This window comes from Arvicola amphibius, chromosome 7 (assembly GCF_903992535.2).
Source record: "Arvicola amphibius chromosome 7, mArvAmp1.2, whole genome shotgun sequence".
Classification (NCBI taxonomy): Eukaryota; Metazoa; Chordata; class Mammalia; order Rodentia; family Cricetidae; genus Arvicola; species Arvicola amphibius.
In genome coordinates, this window is record NC_052053.1 from 56,527,008 (window position 1) to 56,553,989 (window position 26,982).

The 26,982-nt window shown below is 43.6% G+C and overlaps 1 protein-coding gene across 13 annotated transcripts in view; it reads left to right on the forward strand.

The window, feature by feature from the left end:
• Window positions 1-26,982, forward strand: part of Dennd1a (DENN domain containing 1A) — a 533,475-nt gene that overhangs the window by 418,660 nt on the left and 87,833 nt on the right. The gene's annotated exons all lie outside the window — the stretch shown is intronic.

The following is a 26,982-nucleotide window of genomic DNA, read 5'->3' on the forward strand; positions in this document are numbered from 1 at the left end:
ACTTGGGATCACATACCTTTAATCCCAGAACTAGGGAGGTGGAGACAGGAGTGATATGGCTGGGCAGAGAGGGGAATATAAAGGAGAAGAGATAGGAATTCAGTGGAGTGTGGGGTGTGGAGTCTTCAGGATTCCTGTGTTGCAAGGGGAGGAGGAGCAGGCTGTGTTCCCGGCACCCAGCCGCCCGGCTAGCTTACACCCAAAATAATTACACGGAAACTGTATTCATTTAAACACTGCCTGGCCCATTAGTTCTAGCCTCTTATTGGCTAACTCTCACATCTTGATTCAACCCACTTCTAATAATCTGTATGTCACCACAAGCTCGTGGCTTACCAGGAAAGATTCAGCATGTCTGACCTGGCAGCTTCATGGCAGGCGGCTCTCTGTCTCCTTTCTCCCAGCATTCTATTCTGTCTACTCTGCCTATCTAAGTTCTGCCCTATCAAAAGGCAAATAAATAATGCACAATCTACATTCAGTTCTCCAAGTGAGCTCCAAAGCATCTTTCATAACAAACCTCTTTTTAAAAAAATATATACCTGGGCTCAAGCTGGGCTGGGCATGGTAGTACACACCTTTAATCCCAGCACTTGGAAGGCAGAGGCAGGTGGATTTCTGTAAGTTTGAGGCAAGCCTGGTCTACATATAGCGAGTTCCAGAACAGCCAGACATACTCAGTAGACCCTGTCTAGAAAAAAGGATGGATGGATAGATAGATAGATAGATAGATAGATAGATAGATAGATAGATAGATAGATAGATAGATAGATAGATAGGAAAATAGATCTGTAAAGGATTACACATCACATTTGCTTATAGTATTTCCTTAACTTTCTTTAGCCTAAAGCCAGCCCTCTTACCTTCTGCTCTATTTTATCTTTGCCTTTCTTGACATTGGCATTTTTGAAGAGTCCAAGTCAGCTGTCTCCACTGGTGTCTTACAAGGTAGATGTTCTAACTGCTGACTCATGACTATTGCAGCAACCCAGATGTCTAAGGTTTGTCTGTATACTTCCTGCCTAAGTCCTGGAGGCAGCTCTTTCTAAGGAGCCAGGGTTCCATTTCCTGAAGAATGCTATTCGAAAGCCAGGCCTGGGAGTCACATGTGCTCTGATTTCTGCTCCTTGGAATTGCTGATACCAGGCCTTCCGTGGTCAGAGATGTCAAGTACCACACACACAGCCTACCACAGGCACTTCATAACTAAGTATACTTTTGTCTTCACGTAACAAAAGCTTGGCTTCACATCAATGCCTCCAATTCTAGACCAACTAGGAATCACTCCTGTTTTCTCTTATTGTAACATTGCACAAAGGTAAAAATTCCTACCCAGTTTTCTTCGTGAACTTATTTATATGGGGCCATTTTTCTCTACTGCCTCATCACCATCTCTGCCCTAATGCCTGCTTTGACCTCCTTTAACACTAATGTGCAGATCTAGGCCTCCACTGTCCATCCCTCATGCAAGTCCTCTCCCATCCCAGGCTGATTCCTTCCATGCCTGGATTCCTACAGATCTGCCTGAGTTTCTACATCTTGTGTTATCTTCCCTCACTCTGCTGTGTACACATCCCTCTTGTCGGACTACTGTCCCTTCCACACATATCCCCCACCCTGACCCCCATGTGCCCTATTTAAGGTCTGACAACCATACCAGAGCCAGGACTCAAATGAAACTTTTGTCCCCCCCCCCCCCCGCAACATATGTCCCCCAATAAGCTATCATGATCTCCCACACTTGCACACACATGGGTGGGGGGGTGAGACACCAAGCCCACAGCTACATAGCCTAACTTTCCCAATAGAGACAAGAAGTCTGTTTTTTAAAGTTTATTCTGGAACTAACTTGGTAACCAACACCTCTGAAAGCAAGGCTGTCCTGAAGATGTAAGGTTTTGTGTTCTCACCTAAGATATATGTCAAGCATACATGAAAGTACTAAGCTGTACAAACAAGGCTCTGTCATCGTGTTCTACCTTTCACCCACAGTGAACCCAGCCACATTGACCTGGGCATCCTGTCTGTGAGGCAGCCAGCTAGCTCCTGTGTAGGCCCAGTGCAGGGCTCATTATATTAACTTTGGTACCCGCAGCACCAACTCAAAACGCTGCTTATATTCTCTGTGTAACCTGGAAACAATCCCCTTTTGGGGTTCTGTTTTTCTGACAGTGAAAAAGATGAGGTGGATAAAATACAGAGAGACTCTACGTCTGCTACCCTCAGCCCATCAGCCCCAATTGGCTCCTTAGCAACCAAGAAAAAGGGTAGAAATCTCGCCTGCAAAGATCCCAGCCTAGCAGCAGTCTGTTGAGAGTACTCTAGTTGCCTGCAGTCCTTCTCGTTTCACATGCCCATTGGCATCCACCTTTAACAATGTGTTTCCTACCTTGATTCCCTAGTAACACACAGTATATACAGGGAACATAGAAATGGACCTTGACCACAGTGAGGTGGATTAGAACTTCCAAGTTGAATTCTTGACTCCCCAACCCAGACCTTTCTCCCTGTGGAGTGGTGAAGGAATGCTGCATTGGGAGTAAGGTCAACAAAAGAGCCCACCTTGCCACCTATGCTGAGACAAGTGGGTCTCAGGTGGCATTTCAGTCATAATGACCTAGGGTGATCCACATTCCTGAAGCTCGCTGTAAAGCAAAGAAATTAGTTAGGAAACTCATGTGTCATGTCCAGCAGACCAGATGTGTTTCAAAATACAGCAGCATACCTTCTTTGCTATTCCAGAAAACCTAGTTCTGACCCTTACCAACAAGCCTGTACCCAGCCTTCACCCCACACTGTTGAGCACTTCTGCTAGGCATAGGGTTCCAGCTCTATTGGGGGAGGTCTGTGATGCTCCCACACTGCTGACTGCCAGACTAGCCAGCAGCCGTGCAATGGGGGAAGGAACATTGAAAAGAGACACGAAGGAACTTGAGTCCCCACGATGCTGAGAAGGACACTCACCTTTCCTCATTTGAATCTGAGTCCCAGGATGCTGTTCTTACCTGAGATCGGCGTCTGCTGAAGCCTCTGAGCTTTCAACTGAAGTAAGCCAAGTGCCGGCCCATTCATTCGCACCCCACCCCTGTGGCTAGGGGCCATGCTTCCCCTCGAAGCCAGCACAAGGCGAGGTCCTCATGGGGCCTGGCCCTCTGCATTCGCGGAGGAAAAATGAAAGTTGCTTTATTCTGCAGCCTCTTCATGTCTCCCATTATGAGGAGAGGGCTCCACAGTGAGGCATCAGGCTGTGATATTTCTGCTTCAGCATGAGAGATTCATATGTTTGACTAATCAATTCTCTGGCACTGACTTCCTGGCCTGCATTTTTGTTCTCTTGCTTTTGATCGTCTGTTTGCCTTTTTGCTGTTCTGCTGCTCCTTGTTTGGGGCTTTTATTTTCCAGGAACACTTTGACCCACCGGATCTGCTGTATTCTTCTTCCTCTCCCTTTGTCGCTTTTCTCTCTGATTCTGGTTTCCTGTGTGACTGACCGCACACTGCTTCCACACACGAGCAAAGTAGAAACCTCAAGTCACCAAGCCTTGATAACTCCTGGGCTTTGTTTGGGGAGCCAGGAGATAGTGGACCCCAGCCCTCAGCCCCCACCCCCCACCAGGCTAGGTTGTAGTCATCCACTCTGCCATCCCTGTTCCAGCGTCACTCTACTTCAGGCTGATGTGGGGTTGATGCCCCAGGGGTCACAAAGCTGGGTGTAGCACTTTCAGCAAATGATAAATGGGTGTACACAAATGTTAACATCAGCCATGTCTCTCAATAGGAAAAACCAAGGGTTGGGCATTTGAGGTGGCTTTTCCAGTGTTAAGTGCTCATGAGTGATCAGGCCAGGACTAGAACCAGGCATGCCCTGAGAGAAACTTGTTCTGCTGTGAGAGTTGTTTACTGGCTTCATCCTTCTTCAGCAAGCAATGCAGAACACTTCACTCTATTAGCCTGGGATGGAGGTAATTCAACCTTGGCATAGTGAGGTAGTCTCCCTTCTGAGCCTCTTCCAAGGTCAGAGGACAATGAACCCAATGTTTATCCTTAACTACCTGGGCCCTTAACTAGAGAGCCTCCTACCTGGTGATTGGGTCACAGAGGTAGGGTCATACTGAGAAGGCCTCTGGGAAGGCTTGTGGTACAGTGGAAGAGGTGGGGGTTGATTGGAACCTGGCATAATGTATAGGGCTTTCACAGTTAGAGGAGGAGGTCAGTGGGTCTTTACACAGCATGCTTTGTGGCACCTCTCTGAAGGTCTCCAGCCCCTCGCAAGTGCTAGGGAGCTTACTCCTGAAGGAGCATAGCCCACCTTTACAAATTCCTACTGTGAGGAATCTCATCTTCCTTAATGGAAAGTATCTCCATCTGCTTTGCATCCTCTCACCCTGACCTTGGTAGTAGTTGGCCCAATTGGCTAGACCATGAGCAGAAATGAAGCTACAATGTTTCTGTTTGCCCAGCAGCAGCATCTGGTGGGAACTCTGGATATGGATTTTAGAAGGCTAGGGTTACTTCTCCCTGGCCCACTTTTGCTGTGTGCTGTCACAGAGTTGGCTTCCCTCCTCTGAACCATCACTGTCTGACCTTTAAAACAGGAACGACAATCCTTCCTGTACCCATCCTGTGTGGCTCTTGTTTGTAAAAATGGCATTCTTCCTAATTACAGGGACAGTGCTACACAACGGCCTTCCCCTGCACCCCTATTCTATGGCAGAGCTCAGTCCTATGTCCACTTGAGCCCTGTTGGTTTAGTTTCTGTCTGTACATTGTGTATACACAGTTCTGATCAGCACGATGTGCCCTACTGAACTGGGCACCAGTCGGCACTAATTCTGGGAGCACAGAATTGATAGTCTGTCACTTCTTGACTCTGGGGGAAAATAAAGTGGATGTCTTCCAGAACCAGAGCAACATGGCCGGGACGTGAGGTGCCTGGGCCACTGCAGGCTTCTAGGGCTGCCAGAAAAGTATAATAATGACAGTTCTGGACTCCAAAGCTGAGTCGTTGAAGGGGAAACTGCTGACCAAGGAGAAAAGGGGACTGTGAGAGATCCTGGAGGTGCAGGAGTCATCTAGGGGAGGCTACAGTCTGCAGCTGGGGTCCCAGGTGCATGTGCAAGTCTGAAGGTCTTGAAGAGAACCTTTGCAGATATTTGTAACTGTCACCCAAGTGCAGTCCCCTGTGTGACACCAGGAAGGGCTAGGATGCTAGATCATGAGGGGAGACAGTACAGGAGTGGACATGGCAGAAAACACTGCTTCATGACCAAACCCTCCTCCCAGTTGCACTTTCCAGGATTCCTGGCCCCCTTTACATGTGAGGAATCTAGTGGAAGTTTAGAAGATAGGACCTGAGGGACTGACTTCTGAATAGCTCATGTGCTACCTAGAAAGACATGTTATCCATCCCATGTACACACACACATACATACACATACGCCCAAACCCTACAACTCATATGCTACCTGGAAAGATGTGTCATTCATCCCGTGTTCACACACACATGCCCAGGTGTTTCTGGTCTCTCTCTCTCTCTTACACACACACACACACACACACACACACACGTACATACATGCCCAGGTGTTTCTGGTTTGCCTTTCTTCTTGGCAGTAAGAGTCAGAGCCCATTCATGTATGTTCAGGTGTGGTTGGACAACCTGAATTTTCAGATTTCCTGTGTGTGCTACATATGTCTCAGAAAGGATCCTCCAAAAAAGCAACCTCCAAAAGCAAGCGCAAACAGCATCATTCTCCAGTTCTTCTCTGTGCTATGAGGACAGTGATGGTATGCTGTGACAGAATTATGCATTTTGTTTAATTTTATTCTGTGTTTGAATAAACAGTGTGCACACACGTGTGATGTTTAAAGGATGGCTGTGGTGCTCTACTCTGAAGTCCTTTGGCTTCTCTCTGATTTTTTTTCAAGTTCAAAAAAATATATTAGAAATAACATGGTGATAATTGAAAGCTCAGTATATCAATCTTTTTCCTCTGTTCTTTTCTACTTTTTAGATACAATTAACATTTCACATTCCACCTAGTCCCTTCATGGTTACCTTTGATGATTCTTTGATATTCAGATGTTCATACTATCTTCACTTTAGGAATCAGTAACTTTTAAAACAAAAGTTTATTTTTTTTCCTCCCTCAATGGACATGCACAATTACATACATGTAGATGTCTACTTTTCTTTCTTTCTTTTTTTAATTTATCAAAAGATCATGGTACAATTATATGAAAGCTATAAAGAAAAGAGATTGCCATCCAATCATAGTTCCTGCTGTGAGCTCGTGGCAACAGCTCATTCAGGTAGTGTTTCCATAACAGAACGTTCCCTGGGAGATGGAGAAGCGAGAGGAAGAACCTCAAGGCTGTCAGCTTGGAATTTACGAATCCTAAATAATGCATTTCATTTATTACAGCTGTATTTCCCATAAGTGTGAGTGAACACTGATTTCAAAGACATGCTAGCATTTGAGTCTCTCCAGTCAGGTGTAGAAATTACAATCGTACCATCATCACTGAAAATGAAAGTTTAAAAAAAAAATGTGCTTCTTCCCACAACTGCTGCTACTTTTTCCAGTTTCCCTTTTGGAGCCTTGCCATGTACAACCCTGGCTCTGTCCTTGCCTAGTATAGTCGTGGTGGTGTTTTCTTGATTAGTCCCATCTCCCTTTGCCTGTGGTATTCCGGAGCTGTCACATGTCATCATTAACCCGTTGCCAGTGTACTTGAAAAGAATCCTGAGACTCTAGATGTATTTTGATGCTTGAACTTGAAAGATAAAAAGATGTTTGAGAGTGAATATGTTTTAGAGGGAACTGAATAAATAAAGTTAGAGGGTGGAAATGGAAGCTATTTTTCTCTCAACACTAGTTACTTTCGAACAAAAAATAACTTTTCTGTATTAATATTTTCAGCTTGAATTCATTTGGGAGGAAGACGTAGAAAATGCACATAATCAAGTCAAATGACTCCCAGTCTAGAAGTTTGCATATAACACACAGTGAGCCAGTTAATGTATTGGGTTGTGGTGTCTGTAGTGATAGTAAAGATGCAGCCTTTTGCATCAGTCCCTTGCTCCACAGATCATTGGTCATCTTTCTGTAGGCTGTAAGGGCTATTTGAAATTTCTTTTTGGAAAAAAAGCTCTAGGCTAAAAGCACTATTCAGTCGTTCCTCTAAGACTGGTTACCATATGCAAACACCCTTTGTGATTCCTGCTAGAGATGGGGGACTCTAGGTTAGTAGTAGCTTAGTATGTCGTGTGCCCACCTGTGCACATGTGTGTGTGCGTGTGCATGGTGTTTTGTGTGTGTGTGTGTGTGTGTGTGTGTGTGTGTGTGTGTGTGTGTATTTATTCTGTTTGCCCCAAAAGTATATCTTTTAGTGGAAAGACTTGGAATAAGGTTGGGTTCAGCTCCCACCCATGTGAGCTTCTGACTTTGTGACTTGGGATCAATAACTTGGCCTCCTGCAACAATCTTCTCATTTGCCAAAGGAACTTAGCTACCCTGATTTCAGTAAATTATTATAATCATAACTGAGGAAATATGAATGAATAACCATAGCAACAGCAACTCAAAAATTGTGCTTACTCTGTGCCTGGCACAGCTCAAAGCACCTTACATCATTGCATTCTTGCAGCAACTCCGTCAGGTGGAGACTAATACTTTTCTCTTGTGTGGATGAAGTTTTCAAAGCAGGGAAAGGCTCTGAAACTTGCCTAGCCTCTCACAACTTGCAGGTGATAGGGTCAGAATTCTCACACAGGTCATTCTTTGCTCCTCACAGAGGCTTGAGCAGTATTTGTTCCTGGAACTTTTTGGCTCAGGTTCATGGGGGGACTGGTACCCTTCCCTGCTCTGAGTATCAGCCAGTGGACAGCGTTCTCACCTGCTCTTGGGAATCATGAAACCTTTGTCTGTGGAGGTCTCACTGCCAGATTGAATGAACAGCATCTGTGACCCAAAGTCACCCAGGAGCATCATGTCACTGGAGGATCTTTAAATATTCCATTCCTAAATTCAAAGCTAGTTTCTGCTATATTTACAGCATTTAACATGTGAGAAAGTGGGCTTTTAAGTGGAACGGTTGTGTAATGGAATATTTCACATTCCGGTTCAGCCATAAAGCTCAGGGCTGATAAACAAAGCATCTGAAGCCAAATGGCTCCTCATCTGACCCCAATTAAAATAAAGATTTCATTCCATTCTGTCCTGACAGGGAGGAACATATTGTTGCCTTTAAGGGAGTTTGGTTTAGTTAATGAAAAAATTTTGTTTTATTCCCCCACCCCCACTCCCTGCCACACACCCAAATACAATATCTAATTAAATAAGATTCAATTTGTTAGGACTTCTGGTGGGGATATGTTAACTCTTTTAAAGCTTGTTGCCTCCATGTCTCAAGATGTCCAGGATGCTTGTGATTACCCCCCTCAGTATTCATTGTTGGAAGACAAAGGCAGTCCCTGTCATTGTATGGAGAGCATTATCTTTTCCAAGGTCGATCTGTGTACAGCTCAGTCCCAACAACCTGTGTCAATCATATGGGTTCCGTGTAAAATACCATGTATTTTCATAAAGGCCATTTCCTAGAAAGAAGCATTTGTACTCATCCATATTGTAATTTACCAATCACTATAGAGCTGTCCATATAGAATGTATCACACAGAGAGTTGTTTGTAGCTGCTAAAATATGTTAGGCAACATAAGTTGGATATTGATGCCAATTATCACAGAGCTCTTTGAGTTGTCTTGAAGAAATAAGTAGCTGTCTGAAGACTTTCATCATTTCATGTGAAAAGTAAACTGTGTTGGCCATGCTTGTGTCACATGTTGCTGCTTTCTTGAAGCCTTTTCTATACACGTGCTGTGGCTCATCATGGCAACGTGACTACAGATATCAGGCTCCAGCTCAGCAAGAAAAGAAAGATATTTGGATTGTGACAGGTTACCTGCAAGCCCCTGAGGAATTGCCTGGGTAGTCCACCAGGTTGGAGGGACAAACCATTAGTCTGGACACAGAAGGGCTGGCCCCAAGTGGGCCCCTCCTCTTATCATCTCGAACATGCCAGAGTAGAGTCATCAGGCCTCTCGGGGCCCACTGGCTCTGCCTTTCTCGGATTCTGTATTCACTGGAGCAGAAAGTACATGATGTTCTTAAATCCACAAAGAATTTACGGTCAGCTGCTTAGGACTTATGTTCTAAGAAACAAAGGTCTTTAAATCGGTAAAGCCTGGGATGTTTTAAACGTATTTTTTTAAACTTCCGTTCCTTTCTAGTGGCCCCTTCTGAGCATTCATTTTGCATCCTTGAATGCCCGTTCTCTGCAGGCCTTGCAGAAAGCAGAGAGACAAGTCACTCACAGTCTGCCTTCCAGAAGCTTCCTCTCACTGGGTTTGAAAGGCAAGTCAAGATGCTATCCTAAAAGGGATCCATACAGTGCTCTGGGGTGGATTTGTAGGTGGTGCAAGAGGCACAAGGGAGGATGTTTTGTTGGGCCTTGAAGTTTGGGTATAGTTTTCCCAGGGGGTGAAAGGGAGCTTACATCAGTCATAGACAGGCACGAGTTAAGACTGCAGCAGAGTAGGTCAAAACAATGAGTCCCATACTTTTGGTACAGAAGTTCCTGCAAGAGATAGGAGAGACAGAAATAAAAGAAAGAACCTGGAAAGGAAAATACAGCAATTATAGTACAAGCAGGAACTGCACAGCAGTGTTTCAGTCAATCACAGACTGCATATGTGCTGATGGACCCTGAAGATTATAATAGAATTGAAAAAACTCTTGCCCCTCATGCTGTTGTGGTCATTGTAAATGTCATCGCGCAACACAATGCGATCATGTGATGCTGGTGTGGACAAACCTCCTCTGCCCGTCATACAGAAACACACCATCTCAAGTCAAGTGCCTCCTGCAATACTCAGTAACAAGTGACTGCGGTTAGCCAGGATTTACTTCTATCCTTTTCTTCCTTAGAGTGTGTTCCTTTTACTATGGAAAAAGTTCACTATATAGCATTCTGTTGTGGTATGCTGGAAACAACCTCCTGCATCTCACTTGTACCTCATTCCTTTAAAGACTATTATTAGTATGAGCTTGTGTGTGTGTGTGTGTGTGTGTGTGTGTGTGTGTGTGTGTGTGAGATGGGAGGGACACACAGCACAGCAGGTGTGTCAGAAAACAACTTTGTTCTATCTCTACCTTTAAGTAGGTCCCAGAGAGGGAAGCCAGGTCACCAGGCTTCAGCAGCAAGTGCCTTTATCCACTGAGCCATCTCACCATCTCCTACCCGTCTCCTGATTGTATTTTTTTCTTGTGTTTCATTTAGATTAGTGTTCTATACCATGACACACACGCAATGTAGCATAAGTGTGTAGGCTATGGCCTCTGTACAGTTGCTTTTGTTGTTGTGATTAAAGCACCACAAACAAAAGCGAGTTATGGAAGAAAGCTCACTTTGATTCATGTTTCCAGAGGTAGAGCCCATAACAATGGCAAGATACAAGAGTAGGTGACTGTAGCAGGAAGCTGAGGGAACACATCTTCCATCCTAAACACAAAACAGAAAGAGCAGACTGGAAATGGGATAAGGATGTGAACTATCAAAGCCCATCCTAGTAATGTACTTCCTTCATCAAGGCTCCCCCTCTTAAGGATCCCACAGCATCCCCAAACAGCACCACTAACCTGAGGTCAAATACAGCCTATGAAAGATTTTTTTATTATTATTTAAACCACCATGGTATGCATAGCATGAGTATATTGTCAATGATGTTCACACAATTCACATACAGTGTGTTTCTCGGCACATATCCTATCATGTGAAATATGACGGTATTGAACTTGAACCCATGTGTCTTAAACTTACTGACCATGATCGTCTTCTGAAGCAGAAGACATATTAGAGATGGGAGAGGATTCCATACGCATTTCAGAATCATCTTCTTGGCCTGTGGAAAGCACTAGAGCTAGAGGGAAGTAACAGGAGCGGTGTGAGCAATATTAGAAAGGCACATATCTAATCACACATGGAGTTGTCCAAGATCTATTCCATAGGAACCTGCTTTGAAGAGAATCTATACCTTCTGTGCTGTTAAGGGAGCTTTTTCATAGTTCCCACTAGATCAAGAAAGGCCAGGTGTTAGTAGTGAAAGTTGTCTGCCAGCAGCCTTTTCAGAATTCACATTCATCAGTGACATCTTACCACTGTGACAGAACACCTGGCAGAAGCAGCTGAAGGGGGGAAGAGTTTATGTTACTTCATAATTTGAAAAGACACAGTCCATCATGACAAGGAAGGCACAGGGGTGGTGGTAAGAACAGCTCGTGTCTATGGCAGCAGGAACATGAGGTAGCTAGTTACATCACATCAGCTGAGAATGAAGACTGAGTTCAAGGCCAACCTGGTCTACAGAGTGAGTTCCAGAACACAGAAAAACTCCATCTCAAAAAACAAAGAACCAACAACAGCAACAACAAAAAGAATTCCATAAGCATTCGAGGAGATGGTTATGGCCCCTTGAAGCCATTTGTTAAATATTTTCTGTGAGACAAGGACTGTACTAGGTTAATATATATTCCTGACTATTCTTTGAAGCCACCTAAAGAGGTATTGCTGTTATCCTACTTTGATAAGTAATGAAATAGAGCCAAAGAGGGTGGTTGATTATACCAAGGTCACATGGCTGATAAGCAGTCCTTAAACCCAGGGTCTTCACCCCTATTTAAAAGCCCTGAGACTCTGAGAAGATTCTCTCCTCAGCAGCCCTAAGAGGTGGTCAATGAGTAGACAGACACTCACTGTTTCCCCTAAAGAACCCGAGGAAATGTGTCCCTAGCGCTCAGACCTTTTTTTTCATATAGAATATTATGAGCTCAAAATGGGTCAAAGAGCCTAATAATGGGATCTAAAATTATAAAAGATTAGAAGAAAGCACAGGACAAGAGCTTCATGGTATTGGACTTGTCAAGGACTTCTTGACTATGACACCAAATGCCCAGACAACAAAAGGAAAACATACAAATTTGACTTCATGTCATATATGTATTAAAAGACACTATCAACAGTATATAAAGAAAGCCAAGATGATAGAGGAAAATGTTTACAAATCATAAATCTAATAAGGATTAATATCCAGAATATGTAAAGAACTCTTAAAATTCAACAACAAAAACCCTCCAAATTCCACAATGGAAAAGGATTTGAATTCCTCCCCAAGAAAAATAAACACATGAAAACCAGCTCAACCTCAGTGATCATTAGGTAAATACAAATGGCAGCTTTAGCCACAGTACTCATCAGATGGTCACACCCAAAACTCAGAAAAGAAATACTGAGGATGTAGAGAAGTTGGGTTTACTTTTTATTTGTGTGTGTGTGTGTGTGTGTGTGTTGTAGTTGCTTGGGAATTGTGGCTAGTATGGCTACGACTCAAATTCAAGCCTCTTATAACTCCCAATCCAATTGTGTGTGTGTGCGTGTGTGCACTCAAGAGCATGTGGTGTAGTTGTTCACAGAGGCCAGAGGTATCTGAGGTCACAAGCAGTTTGTGAGTCACCCAACATTGGATGCTGGGAACTGAGCTCAAGTCGTTTGCAAGAGCAGTATGCACTCTTACCAGCTGAGTCATCTCTCCAGACCCCAGAATTGGAATTTTTATTCACTATTGTTAGGAATGTAAGATGGTACAGTTGCTATTTAAATAACAACAACAAAACAGTTTGATAGCTCCTCAAAAACAAAGATAGAATCACATGTATTTCCCAGCAGTTCTGCTTCTGGGTGCATGCCCTGGAGAACTGAAAGTAAGGTCTTGAAGATGTATTTGTACACTTACTTTCATAACAGCATCACTCATAGTGGTGAAATTTGAATGTAATGCACACCCAGGTGTCCTGGTGTCCTTGAATTGGTAAACAAATTGTAGTATGTGCATATAACACAACATTATACAGTTTGAGAGAGGGACTTATGACAGTGTGGTTAAGCTCAAGGACGCTCTACCACATAAAATTAGTCACAAAAAGATAAGGCGAGATTACAGACAAAGACAGTAGAGCAGGGGTTAGCAGTAGCTGTGGGAGATAGGCACACAGTGCTCATAAGCCTTTGGTGCTAGTTTGTAGCAGGGATGGTTCATTGCTTAACTAGCAAAGCACTTCAGTTTTAAAAGAGGGAAAGGGACCAATGGGGATAGTTGTGCAGCATCGCGTTCTTATTCAACACCTTGAATTGCAGACTTGAAATGTTTGCAGAGGTCTGAAGAGATGACTTGATGGTTAAGAGCACTTGGCTCCTCCAGAGGACCTGAGTCAAATTCCCAGCACCCACACAGTAGCTTAAAACTGTCTGTAACTTCAGCCCCAGGTCTCCAACACCCTCCTCTGGTCTCTGTGTACATGGTACACTGACATACATGCAGGTAAAACACCCAAACATATAAAACAAAAATAAAAGGGGGAAAAAACAGTGGTTGTAGGACCAGCAGCATGGCCCAGGGCCCAGCAGGTAAAAGTGCTTGCTAATCTCTAGACTCCATGGTAGAGAGAAGTGACTTTAAAAGTTGCCTTCTGACCTCAACACACATGCTGTGGCCTGCACGCACACACACACACACACACACACACACACACAGAGAGAGAGAGGGAGAGAGAGAGAGAGAGAGAGAGAGAGAGAGAGAGAGAGAGAGAGGAGAAATTAAATTTGTTTCAGTGAAAGACTAAGGATATAGTTAAGTTGTTAAAAGTACTTACGAGTATACATGAAAACTTGAGTTTGGGTTTCCAGCATTCATGTAAAAATGTGGACACAGTGAGTAGCTATAATCCCAGTGCGGGGGAAGCAGAGACAGGTGGATCCCTGGAACTTGCTGGCCAGGAAGCCTAGCCAAATTCATGAGCTCTGGGTTCAAGGAAAGTCCCTGTCTAAATATAAAGTGAACAGTTGAGGAAGACACTCCCTGTCAACTTCTTGAGCTATACAGAATTATAATCAGGTTTGGTTGTACATACAGCATTTGGGAAGGCTGGGGAAGAAGGGTCCTGAGTTCAAGGATAGCTTGGGCTATGTAATGAGTTCCTGGTTGAAAACAAAATGAGCCAGGCAGTGGTGGCACATGACTGACAGGTGGATCTCTGTGAGTTCAAGGTCAGCCTGGTCTACAGAACGAGTTCCAGGACAGCCAGGGCTACACAGGGAAACCTATCTTGACAACCGCCCCTGCCCCCCAAAAAAGAAAATGAAACAAGATAGTTAAAATGATGAAACCTGTGAGAAAATGAATCAGCTTTGAATGGAACTCCTTAGTTGCTGGAATGAGCATGAGCTCCTCCACCACCAGTTTACTGGGAAACTGTGGGATGCTTGCTGTGTACTAGGCACTGACAGCATAAAGAGGGAAACCTAGTCAAGAACAAAGGAGACAAGGTAATTATCATGAACTGGGTACCATGGTGTAGAACTTTAGTCCCAGTACTCAAGAGGCTGAGGTGGAAGACCAGCTTGGGCAGCAGTGAGATCTTTCTCAAGAAAGAAAAACAAACAAGCCAAGGTATAATGCTGCTTAGCATTACTTCCCCAAAGAGTGACTGGGGAATTAGCCACATCTCTATCAGTGACTACCACTGTTATCAGCCCTGAGAAGGAGAAAGTTGTTCTTAAGCAAGTGGGCTTTGGATGCAGATAGCAAATGGCAGTTGCTGAATAGCAGTCCTGAGTTGCTGTGGTAAGTTTTCTTTTTCTTGGTGCTTTGCCTCCTTGGCTGTAAAGTGAGGATAATATTATGTCTGTTAGGGTTGTTGTGAGTATAAATGAGTTACTATTTAGAAAGTGGTGAGCATACTGCCTGGTGCTCAGGAAGAGCTGGGAAGAAAGGAGCAGTCATAGCCACAGAGCAGACACCAGGGTTAAGCATCCTAGATTGTGATTTTGCCGAATGATTCAAGTGATCAGGCAAGGGTGAGTAATTTTTTAAAAAAAATCCATGCATCTATTAAGTGCTCAAACCAGGAACTAAACCCTGACCTGGTAGTTTCCGGATCCATGGCCCCTCCTAGGACACTATCCAGCTCACATGAATCTACTCCCTGGCCCCTCTGTTCCCAGGATCTAAGATATTATGGATCATGCCTTGCTTTAGTAGGAGTTCAAATTCCCTCTAAAAAGAAAAATGGTTGCCTTGTAGTAGGAACATACAGTATGGACAAATGAGATGAGCTTCAGGATGCAAGAGATCTGGATCCAAATCTTAGCTCTCTATTCTTGAGCAGTTGGTAACTGAGACAAACTCTGCTCATGATTAACACACAGTTACCTCCTCAAGCTCCTCAATAAAGCAAAGATCAAAATTGCTACCTCACCAGGATGGTCACCAAGACTAAAGAAGAGAATGTACATGATGCTAGCATATTTCAAGGGAATATAGTAGGGGCTCAAGTTTCACTTTGTTCTTCCCCACCAGCTTCTCTTTGCAGTCAGAATTCCCCTGTGGTTATCTACACAAGGTCATACATAACTATGCCATCTCTTGGTTATCAACATGAACTTCGGTCAAGATCATCCTTCCAAGAGGAGCCCTATACGAAAACACCTTCCCAGTATCCTCTTCAGGCTCTTTGTACATTGATCACACCCTTTCTCTCTACTGGCGTGGGGTCTAAGTGACAGCTACAATTTTTTTTAACTTACATATTGTGTGTGTATGATGTGAGTGCAAGGGTTAGGATAACTTTTAGAAGTTGGTTCTTCCTTTCTACCATGACTTTGAGGGACTGAACTCAGACCATCAGGCTTTCTCAGCAAGCAGACAACTGTAGCAGTATCTGTGCTTTTATATACAAAGTTCTTTGCATTCTCTAAGATCTGGGACTTCCTTTGATGAGACGTTTTGTTTTGAGGTGAAAAGGAGGTGAGACTATGGGAATTAAACTAAAAATAGGCACCATTTAACCACAGAAGACAGACTCCACACACTCACTTTTCACAACTTAAATAATGATCCCACAACACTCTTAGACACTGCTCATGGGAATAGAGATGCTACTTGGTAGTTCACAACAAAGGACTTAAGGATTCACCTTGTTGGATTCAGGAAGCCTTCCAGAGTCACTACCAAGTGCCAGATACTGTGGTGAGGGTAAACACGAGCTCCACACTTAGTATAGAAAAACACCTCCGATGCTGCAAGGTAAAAGCTGTCACAAAGGAATATGGAGAACCTACAGACGACATGCCAAACCTAGTTCTCTAGGAAGGCATAATAAATGTTGTCACTCAGCTAGTGGGAGAGTCCCATTCACAAAGGTGAGAACAGTGCTGTCTAAGTGGCACTTAAGTGGTTAGAAAGTAGCAGAGATGTCAGCAGAGGCCGTCTGATTACCCTATCTTTAGGTAACATTTTACCCTTCTGGGGTCTTTGATGTAGTTGAACAGTAGATAGCTATAATTATAGTTTTCCTTAGTTATAATAGAAAGTAAATTAGATACAAAGCTCATCAAGACAAGATAGATAACTATTTTCTCTAATTTTGTCAAATCCAAATGGATTGGATATTGTTACTGTAATTCTTACTCAATAACTATTTTAGTTGTATATAGTTTTACTATATTAAGGTTAAACACTTACTTTTTATTAGACAAAAGGGTAAATGCTGTGGATAATTCTCTTGTACACTGCCAAGATTTTTCACTTGAATTACTTTAATAGAATGCTGATTGGCCAGTAGCCAGGCAGGAAGTTTAGGTTGGGCAAGCAGACTAGAAGAATTCTGGGAAAAGGAAAAGAGGAGTCAGGAGTTGCCAGCCTGACACAGAGGAAGTAAGATGAGAATGCATCACTGAGAAAAAGTACCAAACCACGTGGCTAAATATAGGTAAGAATTATGGGCTAATTTAAGCATAAAAGCTAGTTAATAATAAACGTAAGCTACCAGCCAAACATTTATAATTGATACAAGCTTCCTGTATGGTAATTTAGAAAGCAGCTATGCAATGGAGCAGGACAGAAACTCACCTCTGACTACACCTGGGCCCTGGCTCGGTGGCACCTAAGTGGTTAGGAGGTAACAGAGACACCCTGGGCCCCATTCATGGGAAACTCATAGCCACAGCAGTGTGATCTCATCAAGCATGAGCTACAGGTAGACACTGCTCCTGCTCAAGGCTCCGAGTAGGGAGTGGGCTATGGCAGCTTTCCCTCAGGGTGCTCCAGCACATGGATGACAGAATCCTAATAGCAGTGTCTAATTAAACTGGATTTCCATCCAGAATGCACCACTAATCTGAGCGTCTTTCCAAATGGGTCTGATTCACAGACATTTGTGCAGATCTGCAGATCTGAAGGGATATGCACTCTCATCTTTGCTTTCCCAGTCATACAGAAGTTCTCATTTGCAGAAGGCAGCTTTGGTAATTAACAAAGCCCGTTCTGTGAGGTTAGGTGAGAACTCAGGATGGAACTTTTGTTCATGATATTTTTAAGCTTTTTTGTAAATACCGGTGAGAGTCTTAAAATCAAAGCCTGTTTGTGTTAAGGGGGGGGGGGGGGAGAGATTCCACACTAGGCATGTCCTGCTCAGAAACCACTCAATTTGGCTGTTACTTGAATACCGACTATTTTAGCTATTTTGTTCTTCTTAAAATATCAGGAAAAGCAGTGTGGCTTTTCAGACTTTAAACTTCCATCTTTGGAAGTGATGACAATGCTCCCTGAAGTTTTCTTTTTACCTTTCCACCTTTGAACAATTGATTTTGATTAGAAACATTACACCCAACATTTACTTTGACATTTCTGAGGATAGTCATTTTAATGTTTTTTTTTTCCTAAAAAAAAAAAAAAAAATTGTGACAAGGACATCAATCCTTCGCCTGGTGTATGAATGCCTGGTATATTAATTGGCTGTCAAATTCTGAAGAAGTAATGGATTAATGTGCTTGATAGTAACGCTCTGCTCAGAGACTGAAGTTTGATCCTGATGTCCCCAGTCTCTCTGCTTAATGCAATTACAGATATGCATTGAGGACATCTGAATGGATTGCATTTCATTAATATGATTGGAGCGGACAACATTAGGCTGCTGTCGGGTCCTCTATGACAGCTAATTACTAGAATGAAGCGTGTATACCACTGAGGAACAATGGTGCCCTTATTGGAGCCATTAAAACAATAGAAAAATAGCGCTTTAAGAGCCTCAGATAATCACTCTCCAAACTTGTCGCAGGTCATGAAGATAGTTCAGTATGAGAAGTTGGAAGAGATGAGCTAGAACCACCAGAGTCTCTAACAACTGCGCTTCCGGCCATCTTTTTTTATATATATTTATTGAGCTCTACATTTTTCTCTACTCCCCCCCCCCCGCCTCTCCTCTTCCCCCTTCAACCTTCCCCCAAGGTCCCCATGTTCCCAATTTATCCAGGAGATCTTCTCTTTTTCTACTTTCTACTTCCCATGTAGATTAGATCTATGTAAGTCTCTCTTAGTGTCCTCATTGTTGTCTAAGTTCTCTGGGATTGTGGTTTGTAGGCTGGATTTCTTTGCTTTATGTTTAAAAACCACCTATGAGTGAATACATGTGATAATTGTCTTTCTGTGTCTGGGTTACCTCACTCAAAATAATGTTTTCTAGCTCCATCCATTTTCCTGCAAAATTCAAGATGCTGTATAGTACTCCATTGTGTAAATGTACCACATTTTCCTTATCCATTCTTCAGTCGAGGGGCACTTAGGTTGTTTCCAGATTCTGGCTATGACAAAGCAAGCTGCTATGAACATAGTTGAGCACATGTCCTTGTGACCCAATTGAGCATCCTTTGGATATATACCCAAAAGGGGTATTACTGGGTCTTGAGGAAGGTTGTTTCCTAATTTTCTGAGAAATTGCCAGACTGACATCCAAAGGGGTTATAACAGCTTGCATTCCCACCAGCAATGCAGAAGTGTTCCCTTTTCCCCACAACCTCTCCAGCATAAGTTGTCATCAGTGTTTTTGACCTTGGCCATTTTTTCAGGTGTAAGATGGAATCTCAGAGTTGTTTTGATTTGCATTTCTCTGATGACTAAGGATGTTGAACATTTCCTTAAGTGTCTTTCAGCCATTTTAGATTCCTCTGTTAAGAGTTCTCTATTTAGGTCTGTATTCCAATTTTTTTTATTGGATTATGTGTTCATTTGGTATCCAATTTCTTGAGTTCTTTGTATATTTTGGAGATCAGACCTCTGTCTGATGTGGGATTAGTGAAGATCTTTTCCCATTCTGTAGGCTGTCGTTTTGTCTTGTTGACCGTGTCCTTCGCTTTACAGAAGGTTTTCAGTTTTAGGAGGTCCCATTTATTAATTGTTTCTCTTAGTGTCTGTGCTGCTGGGGTTATATTTAGAGAGTAGTTCCCTGTGCCATTTTCTCTTCTATAAGGTTCAGTGTAACTGGCTTTATGTTGAGGTCTTTGATCCATTTGGACTTGAGTTTTGTGCATGGTGATAGATATGGGTCTATTTTCATTCTTCTACATGTTGATATCCAGTTATGCCAGCACTACTTGTTAAATATGCTTTTTTCCATTTGATAATTTTTGCTTCCTTGTCAAAAATCAGGTGTTCGAAGATGTGTGGATGGATATCCGGGTCTTCTATTCAGTTCCATTGGTCCTCCTGTCTGTTTTTATGCCAGTACCAGGCTGTTTTCAGTACTGTAGCTCTGTAGTAGAGTTTGAAGTCAGGGATTGTGATGCCTCAGAAGTTCTTTTATTGTTCAGGATTGTTTTGGCTATCCTGAGTTTTTTACTTTTCTATATGAAGTTGAATACCGTTCTTTCGAGGTCTTTTAAAAATTTTGCTGGGATTTTGATGGGCATTGCATTGAATCTGTGCTTCCAACCATCTGTGGGCTTTTGTGGTCTCAGATCATATAGAGCTGGTAATTTTCCCATTGCCCTTTTCTTCAGCTTCCTCCCTTGATAGAAGAGAGTGGTGACTTTAAGCACCCATGGATTTTTTTATTTTACTTATGTATTTATTTATTTGGAGGGAGGAACAGTGTCTCATATATCCAGTCTGATTTAAACTCCTATTTGGTTGAGTGTGACCCTGAATTTTTGATCTTCCTGTCTACACACACACACACACACACACACACACACACACACACACACACACTGGGATTATAGGTATGCATCACCATGCCTGGTTTATATGATGCTGGATATGGGAGCCCAGGTCTTCAGGCATTCTAGGCAAGTGTTCCTCTTACTGAGCTACATCCTCGGCCCATATTTACATTTGAGAAGGAAAGGATGCCTTTGTCTGTGCTGTTGAGACAATCATGTGGACCATGTGAATGTCTGAGCATGTAAAGAAGAGATGTCTTAAGGAAGTTAACTCTCCTGAGACTGTTTCTTGCTCTCCCAACCCTTGCCTCATGTATGATTAGTGCTGTTCATTCCTGAGGATTTAAAAAAAGGGTTGGGGGGGAGTAAGACACAGCCCTTAGTTCCAAGATCCTCAAACCCTGTTAGAGAAACAGACATTTAAAAAAATGAAATGGAATTAATAATAGATGGGTAAGAGAAATACAAAGTGGGGAAGGCTGAGATGTCAGAGGCGATAAATGGGTGCTGTGTGATGAGTAGGAGTTCTCTAAATACAAGATTGAACAGGACTTCTGGCAGAGGGCAGGACTAGAAATGGCTTGCCAGGCTGTCAATTGGGTGACTGTAGCTTACTGAGCCAGCTGAGGCCATTCTTAGCTGCACCCTGAGGACATACTTCTCTATTACCTTAAGCCAGTTTGGCCAAAGCTCCCCAGAGGTTTGGAATTCCTTGTCAGGAGTTCTGGATTTCAGCCTTAGACCTGACTTCTTCTAAACTATGTCAACTCCCCCCTCCCCAAGTCATGTGACCTCAGTTGTCTTATCTGTGCAACTGAAAGATACCCCTCACACGCTGACTACTTGATAGATCCAGTTTTATCTAAGGCATCAGTTCTCAACCTGTGGGCCAAGACCCCTATGAGGTTGTTGCATACCAGATATCCTGCATATCAGATATTTAGATTATTATTTAAATAGTTGCAAAATAACAGTTATGAAGTAGCAACAAAATAATTTTGTGGTTGGGGGTCACCACAACATGAGGAACTGTATTAAAGGGTACAGCATTAGGAAGGTTGAGAACCAGTGGTAAGAAGTGCGTTTATATGTGCAGGACCCTCGGCTGCTGTGAAGGACTAACCCAATAGTTAAACTCCTGTTAGATCAACTCCAGGGCCCACTGTTTCTCACTGTTTCAGTTCCATTGGATAGCTGATATAAAACGTTAGTTGCCCTAAGAAAGCAGAAAGGTCGGAGCTAGGGAGTGACAAAGGGACAGTTCCAGACTCTTATTTGTAACCTCTGGCTCATGCAGAGCAGTGTACCCTGCCATATTCTAGGGAACATCAAGCCTCTTCTGACCGCTTGCCCACATCCCTGTCTTCCAGGTCTGAGTACCTGGGAAGAGGTCCCCCAGAAACCCCAAGATCATGTTGTAGACTCCCAGAAACAGATTATCTACCTTACCCCCTAAGAAGTCTGCTGTTTTTCCATATTGCTGTCGGGGCAGAGCTGGAAGCCACTGAGAAAGTGATGGTGGGACAGTCAGGCCCATTGGGTGCACTGCCTCACTTTCTGAACCTCAGTCCCCTTCACATGCCTCTCCAGGGCTTCTTCAGCCCTTTTAGGGTACTACTGGCCAAAGTGTCAACTCTAGATTCCCAAGTCAAATCTGTGACCTAAACTAAATTTCTTCAAGATGTATAAACACTTGAGAAGTACCAAACTTGAACCAAGCAGTTTAAGGCTTGGACTGCCTGGAATGGGCATTTTATGAGCATCTTTAGGACAAAGGAGTCAGACACCCATGAGAATGAACAAGTGAGAGACGCCTGGTGTGTGGTGCCATACTCTGAGTAACCCACATTAGCATTCTGATAGGTTCTCTCACCACCACTATCTCTCAGAAGTCTGGATGTTTACTGAGATGAGAGACCAAGCAAAATAGTGGGGGTGGACACTGAGGAAATGGAGTTCCTACCTCACTCTCCCATTGCCCACAGTTAGGACATAGGGGTGATAAAAACTGTTTTGCCTTTTCCTGTGTCATACAATGTGTTCCCTGCCCAGGCCTGTGTTTACCTTCAGCCTTCATCCGAATTTGGCAAGTCTGTGGCTGTCTCCACCATTTCTGAAGCAGAAGCCACAGGTGTGGCCATTCCTCCCCAGGAGTCACATAGTATAAGCAGAGTTCTGCTTGCTTCTCTGAATTCCATTTACTAATCTCTCCGTGGGTACCATGGCCCTCCTCAACATGTTCCCTCCCGCCACCAGGCTAGCACAGTTCTAATGGCTTCTCTCCCTAATGATCCTCAAACAAAGAGCCCATGGCGGAGGGTAATGCATCAATCCTGCTCTTGCTCCCTGGTCATACTTGCTAACAGGCTTAGCTGTGCCTCACGGTCATTATCACATGTCGCAGTCTTTGGGATGCAGACATGATTTGCCAGCTCCACAATGCTTCATTTTACTAAAATGAAGGCAGAACAAAAAAAAATACATATTTAAGAAAATGTACAATTACTCCTGACAGATCTCACACTAAAAGTCACCTGTGTCTATGGGACAGTGTCTCAGTTCTCCACCTGACATCCAAGAGCCAGATCCTCTTCTCTTCATTTCCTTCACATTTCCTCCCAGTACCACACCTCCTCTGGAGCAGGCGCACCCTGAACCAGTCAACATGTTCTCTGTTTGTCTAGAATAACCTTTTTAATTAGCTCAGCAGACTGCCAAAATCACCCATCCCTAGTCTCTGTTCTGAGTAGCCCAGGTGAAATTGTCTTCTCTCTTTTGTGAGTCTTTCTACCCAGTAAGTTCCATACTCACTCCAAGTCCTCTTTTGCCCTTACTTTGTGCCAGGCTCTCACGTGAAGTCTATAGCCCCACCCTGAGAAGCATGACCAAGTTTTGGGTGGACCCTCCAAACCAGGATATTTGGAGGGAAAAGAAACCTGTCTGGAGGGCCTGCTCAGTGGTACACCACCATCTCTTGCTTCAGAGCAATCCCTTGAACATGTTCTATCTTATGTAACCCTTTCCTACCTGGAGCAAAAGCAGCCCATGGGATCAGTAACCCAGCCAACAAGCCTAGTGGTAACCTCACACAAATCTGGAGTTGTATAGGAACAAGTTGGGATGTGGATGGGAAGCCTGTTGTTGCTGAACCAGCTGTCACACATTCAGGGACAGGGGAGACAATCACAGATAGTGTCTGAGAGGTCTGGGCTTTCCTAGAGCTTTATTGGACCAAGCCCTCTGGCTACAGAGTTCACAGGACAGTTTTGGGGATCCTTTCTGCATGGGACACAAGAGAAGCCTACACGCAGTTTCAAATGGACAGGGGCCAGAGGACTGTTCTGCTCAGGACAAAGGCAGCAAGTTAACACCATTTATTCAGCACGTTCACTTGCAAGCTCCTCAAAGACATGAGGTAGTGGGAATCCACAGGTGTCCAGCCCGAGAATGCTGGGAGGAGTCTTCAGAGAGAAGCCCTCTGGTTACTTCATGGTTACACTTAGTATCTGAAAGCCTTGAGCCCTTCTGTTAATCTTTAGTTAATAGGAACCTCAGAGGATGTTCGTTTCCTGTCAGCATTTTATCCTCTGGCTTCTACTTATACACTGTATCTGGTACCAGGAAGACTTACTCTAAAATAACACAGCTTTCATCCTCTAGCCTTGTGTAATGCTCACAGCGCCAGTATCATTGTTTTGGCTGTCCCAGCAATGGCAGCAGACTACCATCTTCATCATCTGTCCTTGGTGACTCTAGTTGATCCCTGTCCCTCCTCCAGACACCACATGTTCCAGAGGTGGTATCCAGAGCAAGCTTGCCAGATTGAGTCCAGTTTCTACTCTAGCATTCTAGGCCCCAAACAGTAGCTCTGTATATGGCTACAAAGCTTTTAAAATGTGATTAGTCCAGGTGGGGATGGCCTCTAGGGTGAAATGCACACCAGTTTCTAATATTTAATGGGGGGGGGTGTATACAAACTCAATTTTCCTTTTTTAAGATTTATTTGTTTATTATGTAAACAGTGTTCTGCCAGTGTGTATGCCTGCATGACAGAAGAGGGCACCAGATCTCATTACAGATGGTTGTGAGAGGCACCATGTGGTTGCTGGGAATTGAACTCAGGACCTCTGGAAGAGCAGCTGGTGTTCTTAACCTCTGAGCCATCTCTCCAGCCCCAAAACTCAATTTTCTGTGTCAGCTACCTGTTGAGTTGTTAGTACGTAATGATTTGTAATGGGTAAAATAAAATATATTAGAACTAATTTCCCTTCTTTTGTTGTTGTTTGTTGGAGACAAGGTCTCACGTTGGCCTCAAACTCACATTAGTCTTTCTGCCTCAGCCTTCTCATTGCTGAGATCGCAGGCGTTATACCACCTCCTTTCAGATAGTTAAATATTTTAAATTTTATTTGTGTATGTGTGCCTGCCTGCTTGTCTGTTTGTGTACTCTGTGGGTACAGGTTCATGTGGAGCCTGAAAAGGGTGTCAGATTTCCTGGAACTGGCATTATAGACAGTTGTGAATTGTCATGTGGGTGATAGGAACCAAACCCAGGTTCTCTGCAAGAGTAGCAGATGTTCTTAACCACTAAGTCATCTGTTCAGCCCCTTTATTTACATATTTCTGTTGGACTTTACTGTACTTGAATGCTGCCCAAGGCCTTCTGTCCCCTTACTCCAGTGACTGTCCTTCATTGCTCTTCTTAAAGATATTGCACACTGGCCCTTGCTGAGTATGCACTGAACATGAGACCTCCCTCTCACACCTTGCAGATAAAGTGCTTTAACACAAGCTGACCTTCACTAGGAGCTTCTGAAGTTGACTTTTTCTTATTCTAAGTATAGGAGTTTACATTTATCACATAGACATCTCAACTTATTAGTTTCAGCTAGTTGTTCCAGTCTCCTGAGAATTTTTAATCTTTCTGCTAATGAACTTCATTACAAATTTGACCAGAATTTTTCTCTGTTTTTTACTTAGGTCACTGTTCATGACGATGGTGGGATAGAAACAGGTAGAGGGTTCTATTACATACAAAGCCCCTCTTCCATCATGTTAACTTCAGCCCTCCACACACCCATCAGCCATGGTCATTCAGCCCACAAGGAGACTGTTTTCAGGTGTCTCACTAACACTCTGCTGTATTTGAGGTAGACCCCTTCTCAGCCTGAGCTCCACCCTCAAGCTGCCTGACCACTTAACTAGAAAAAGGAGGACAAGAACTGGGATGTCTGCAGCACAATGGTAAAGTGTGTTTAGTATATAATCATGAGGTCCTGATATAATCCCCAGCACCACCAAAAAGAGAGAAGCGAAGCTACGTGTGGTATCACATGTCTGTAATCCTAGAACCCAGGAAGCTGAGGCAGGAAGATCAAGAGTTCAAATCTAGGGCTGGAGAGATGGCTCAATGGTTAAGAACACTCGCTACCCCTCCAGAGGACCTGGGTTCATTTCTCAGCACCTACATGATGTTATGCAACTGTCTGTGATTCCAGTCCCAGGGTGTCTGATGCTCTCTTCTGGCTTCTGAAGGTACTGCATGCACATGGTACCCAGATATATGTGCAGGCAATACACACACACACACACACACACACACACACACACACACTAAATAAAATCTCAAAAAATAAGAGTTCAAGTACTTTGAAGACAAACTGCAGTATATTCTAAGGCCCTACCTCAAAAAAGAAGAAGGGGTAAGGTGAATAGAAAAAAAAACACAAAATTTGACGTGACTGTTGTTCATCACTGCTTCTAGATACAAATGAACTAATTTTTATTAAAATACTAGTGACTTATAATAATCAGTCTTCCCCTTTGTACTAACAAGAACAAGACTTAGCTGGACTCTTTAGTACCACATGGAAAAGAACTGTGGAGCTCATACACAAGGGTAGAATCAGTAGGGGAGAAGTTAGGGGACTTAGGTAAAGGTTGGGGGCCTAGTCCAGTGCCTTTTGAGTCATTTCTCTGGCTGCTTCTGAGGCCGATGGAGAACCTACCCATATCATCTGGTTATAGCTAGCATTCGCAACAGGTCATGTGTCCTGTGTGTGCCCTCACAATGCACTGCTTTTTGCCCTCTATCTCCTTTAATCCTAGGAAGTCTGAGCAACAGATCCAGACCTCTAACATCAGATCCAATGTGTGACCTTCATCTTTTGTCTCAAACACAGTCCCTTCTTTCCAACCCTTGGGTCTCTCCTGCAAAGGCCTGTGTGGGTGCACACACATGAGCGTGTGTGAGACAGGGAACAGAAAGACATTCTCTCACAGGCACAGGGCAAAAGGGAAATCTCTTTTCATTTGTCTACCTTTGAAGCCTTCACCATAGGAGCTGTTTTGAGCATGGAGGTTAGAGAGGAGAGCCTCAGCAGACCTCCTGCCTGGCCAAATTGTAAGCATTAGCTAGTCTCCCCAGTGCCTCTGCAGGCGCTCGCCCTCTTTCTTTGGGGATAATAGATGAAGGCAGGTGCCACATGAAGTGGTCTGTTTTCAAGTGTGAAGGATACTTACTTGAGCTCTGGCTCATGCTCACAGAGTGCATCCCCCATCCCCAAGGGTGTTTTACTGTATAGTAATAGGTCCTGTTAACTGTCTTTAAGAGAACTGTAGCTTCTTCTCTGTGAGGTTTCAGATTTGTGTCCAGAGGGTCTCATCCAGTGTCATTTGAAGATCTCTCAGGGACCTCAGAAATGATCTTTGTGAATTTACCACAGAGGCAGGCTATGGGTGGCCCCTTGACCACAGAATGACTAGAGAGCAGTGAGCTTTGTGGGTATCCTGTCACCAAGAGGAGGATGGTTTGTGGATTGGACTGAACAGTTTGGACTAACTTTCTAAATTGCTGCTACCAGACTCCACTGGACT